This window comes from Asparagus officinalis, chromosome 3 (genome assembly GCF_001876935.1).
Source record: "Asparagus officinalis chromosome 3, Aspof.V1, whole genome shotgun sequence".
Lineage (NCBI taxonomy): Eukaryota > Viridiplantae > Streptophyta > Magnoliopsida > Asparagales > Asparagaceae > Asparagus > Asparagus officinalis.
The window spans coordinates 54,093,395-54,097,969 of NC_033796.1; positions in this window are offsets into that span (position 1 = coordinate 54,093,395).

Here is a 4,575-nt window from a genome sequence, read left to right on the forward strand (position 1 = left end):
GCATCCCCGGAGCGGCGACGTCTGGGTCTGGAGCTGCGCTGCCCGCCTCTTCTGCTGCATCGGGGGCGGCTCCGGCGACTTCGAAGGACGCTCCTCCGCAGTCTGGCGTGAGGCCACAGACGGGAGTCCCAGCGGCTTCTGCGTCCGCATCAGGAGGTAATCTTTGCAACAGTGTCTTTGATCGCAACGTTGATCTCATACCTTTTGACATTGGCATTGGACCTATGCAGGTGCGATTGAGAAAGTGATCTCCATTCCTTCTGACGAAGAAGAGGCTGGAGATGAGGAGAGGCCCACCGGCTCAGGTAAGCGTGTGTTTTAGCATTACTCCTCCTCCCGTACCCGACCGTTAGTAGGGTTCCTTTTGAGGGGTCTCTGTTAACCCTTTTCGTGCATTTGTAGCTGATCCTGCCCTTGAAGTCGCTGGCAAAGAGGATCCTCACTCTTGGGTGAATCGCTCATCTGGGGAGATGGGCGAATCTGAGGAGGATGACAACGTCTCGATTCATGAGGCGCTGTCAAGTGAGGAAGAGGATTTGGCTCATGAGGATGCGCCTGGCCAAATAGGGGGATCTCCTACTCCTGTGGAAGCGTCGGCTGGGGATCGTTCGTCGGCGCGAGAGTCTCCGCTTTAACGGGAGGCTCTTACTCTGCAGGTGACCACTTCGTCGGCGGCGGCCGTTGATGTTGTGACCACTGCACCGAGGGCGTCATTGGTCACGCCGACTTTGGCGGCACCAATCACTACTTCTACGGTTATGACTAAAGGTACTTCAACCGTAATTTCATCCACGGCGGAGGAGGCTGCCCTCTCTCCCTTGGAGCGCGAGCGAAAAAGGAGTGCGGCACGATCCGTGGCTGATTTCCAAGACACTCTAGCTGCCTGCATCAAACTCGCTTTGGAGGAGAATTGTCCCTTCGAGGATTTCGAAGAGGATCTCGACTATATCATGGGCTTCTTAATCAAGAGGCTTAAACACTCTGGGGCGAAGCCTTACTTCCAGCGTAAGGAGGAAGTGAAAGAAGGTATTCAACGGTTGCTCGCCCTTCGCGCGAAGAGTTCCACTCTTGTGGGTCTTGCATCCGGCGAAGCCCGAGCAGCAGTAGAAGTACGCGATCGCCGTCTGAACGAGACTATGTCACTGGAGGTGAAATTGTCAGCAGAGTTGGAGCAGACCAAGGCTGAGGATGAACGGACGACCTCCGAGCGACAGAAGGCCGATAACCGCGTTTCTCACTTGTCTTCGGAGGTAGAGAATTTGAAGCAGATTATAGCTAAAGCGCAGGCCTCGTTGGTCGTTCAGGAGAAGGCTCTCGAGCAGGCGGCCAAGGAATCGGAAAGCATTGAATCTCGTCGGCAGCTGACGGCTAATTCCGTTGAGGAAAAAGACCGAGCTTATAGGGAGGTCAAGGAGACCGTCCAAGACTTGACCTCGCGTACAGAGGAAGATCTTCGCCAAGAGATCCTGCGGAGGCTGGAGCTTCGTCACGCTAGCGAGATCCGTGAGGCAGAATTACGGTTGAAAGCCTTGTAATCTGCCCCTTTTATCTTTGATTGCTAGTTGTACTAGGATTTCTTTCCATGAATAAAATTATCCTTTTGTTTTTGGTCTATTGTCACTTGCGTGTGTGCTCCATTTTATAATCCTGCATTAGTCAGAATTTGGCCGTAGGAGAACCTCAACTGTAGGGGAACTCTAGCCAGCGAGTTTTTGCCGTAGGATTATCTCGTCTGCAGGCGAATTTTGCCCGCAGGAGGATTTGCAGAGGTCTTGACGGTGAATCTAGTTCTGACTGGGTTCCGCTTTTAGTGGGCCACGTGTCAATCCACGTGTACGCTAGTTAAGGAGACGTGTGCTAGCCGTTTCGCATTAAATGCGAAGTAGTGGGCCTCTTCGTCTCTCGAGCTCGATTCGGGCCGTTGTTGCAGATCATGGTCACGAACCGTCAGATCTCGTCCGTCCAGGTAAGATCCGATCTGTTTAACTGTGTTAGCCTTGAACAGTCTAATCAAGTATTAAGTAACCGCCTAGAGTTCTTAGGGTATTTAACACCCTTACTCTCTATCAAGAGGACCTACAGCCTTCTCATCATCTTCCTCAGAGTAAACCCAGATCTTCCCTTCCTCATACCCCCGATGGCGCCGAAGGTGAAGAGGGTCGCCTCTAAGAAAAGGAAAGAACCTTCTTCCTCGGGCGCTGCGGAGGCTTCTGCGGCCGAAGGTACTTTTTCGTACTGGCTCTCGCGCGGGTTGAACAAGTATTCTTCCCTTGACTCCTCTCTATGTTGTTGTGTTTTACAGATCGAGGGGAGGTGCCGACTGCCGAGGAGCCTGCGGCCGAGCCTATCTTGATTTCAGATGATGATTCTGAAGGTCGTGCGACCCCCGTCGCTTCAGACCCTGCTCCCGAGCCGGGAGATGAACCCTGCGTTGAGATCCCGCCCATTACGGCGCTTGCTCCGGGCTAAGAACCTGCTCCCTCCGAGTCCTTGTCCTGGCAGGCTCGCATCGAAGAGTTCGAGAGCGCTATGAGACAGGTGATTTCCCTTATCGGGCTCGGCATGGGCAGTTTTGACAGCTTCAGGCAGTCTCTCTTTGATCGTGTGGCTGATTTGCGGCGATCGGGTGAAAATCGGCTAGCTACCCGTTGCATGCGTGAACTTCGTCTCTTGGAGCCACGCATGATATGGAATCTTGCCTAGCTCATGTTAGGCATCAGGAAGCCCTGGAGCAGGAGACCCGTTCCAAAGAAATAGCGGATTTGGAGTCTGTCGCCAACTTTTGGGTGGGTCAACAACATTTGCTAGAGGAGCAAATCATTGACCTCAATCGCACTATGGCTCGCCTGAGGGCCGAATTGGGACAGGCGGAGGCAAAGTGGAAGGGGCTCCAGTCCGACGTCGTTAAGGTCAGTGAGAACGCTGAGGCGGAAACTCGACGCCTGCTAGCCTTTCGCCAAGCAGATGCCGCCGCCAAGTCGAACCGCGAGGACCGGATTTGGAACGGAACCTCGACGCCTGCTAGCCTTGCGCCATGCAGATGCTGCCGCCAGGTCGAGCTGTGAAGACCGGATTCGGAAGGCTGCTGAAAACAAGGCTCGGGAGGACCACGCGAGCCAGGTGGAGGCGGCCAAAGAAGAGATCTCCACTTTTAGCGTGTTCGACTAAGACCTTTGCCTTGTGATTGTGTTAAGACATTTTATTTATGACTTGTTTGTTTATGAAGTCATAACTTTGTTCAAATGTATTGTCTTAAACACTGGGTGCATGTTTTTCTTCTTTGAACGTAATATTATGACTTTCGCAATTGCAAAAACCATAACTTTGTTCAAATGTACTGTCTTAAAGCATCAATGAGGTTTGTGCGGGCGACAGCGAGTTCGCTAAGATGGTGAAGCTCGGCTCTTGACGAGTTCACGCCGCTGGCGAAACCCAATTGATTGACGAGTTTGTCTGCAGGCGAAACTCGATCGCGGCGAGTTTTGCTTGGAAGCTAAACTCAACTGCTGGCGAGTTCGAGTAGATGTTTTGCTTGGAAGCTAAACTCAATTGCTGGCGAGTTCAAGTAAATGGCTGAACTCAACTGCTGGCGAGTTTACACTGCAGGCGAAACCCGTGAGATCGTGAGTTTGTGTTGAAGACCAAACTCGATCGGTGGCGAATCTGAGCCTTAGGCGAGACTCGTATGATAGCGAGTTTACACTACAGGCGAAACTTGGATGGTGGTGAGTTTGGCCAACAGTCAGAAATCCACCGTGAGCGAAGCTCGTGCCATGCGTCCGTCTGCGGGCCCAAGTGCTTGCCAGCTAACACTCTGCGGGCGCACTAATGCTCATTAATGGCGAAGCGACCGAACGCTTCGCCTCTCGTGTCCAATCCGATCGGTCGGTTTGGAGTCTCGAGAGGAATAGCCTTTATTGGCGTCGAGTTCGAAATGTCGCAGGACGTCTGGACCGCTTGATCGCTTGGGGTGATGAATCTCAGCCGTCGGATTTTTTTTTTTTTGAATATATATCCCATTTTTTTTTTACTTTTTTTTGAATATATATCCGTAATCGCCGCTTCTTCGGCAGAGTCCTTATTGCTTTGAAAGAAATCTGCTAGAAGAAGATCTCTGCGGAAAACTTCTCTTCCCCATGGCCTCTTTTTTCGATTACAGCGACTCTGAGGGCGTCGGTTCTTCCGCCACCGTCGTCGACGTCGGCGTCCCGGCTGCTCCCCCTGCGAGCTCGGTCCAGGGGTCTTCTGTTCCGGACCCCGTGGCTCATCCCGCGTTCGTGCCCCTCCAGAGCTTGGTGGGCTTGGTGCATGGGATCGCCCTCTCGGTCAGCGTGGGCGACGGGCGATATTACGATGCGCTTCCTCTCGTGGAAGCGGGTTTAGAGGCGGTCCGCCGCGCGGGTGATGCCTCGCTCACACGGCGATGCGAGCGGGAGCTTGAGCACGTGAAGCGGTGGATGTACCGCCTCGAGGAACTGGCCCATGACGACCCCTCCGACGTGCCACCGCCCCTCTCGCTGTACCAAGTGCTCGAGCGCCAGGAGCGGGCGAAGAGGATTCGGGCGAAGGAGGCCA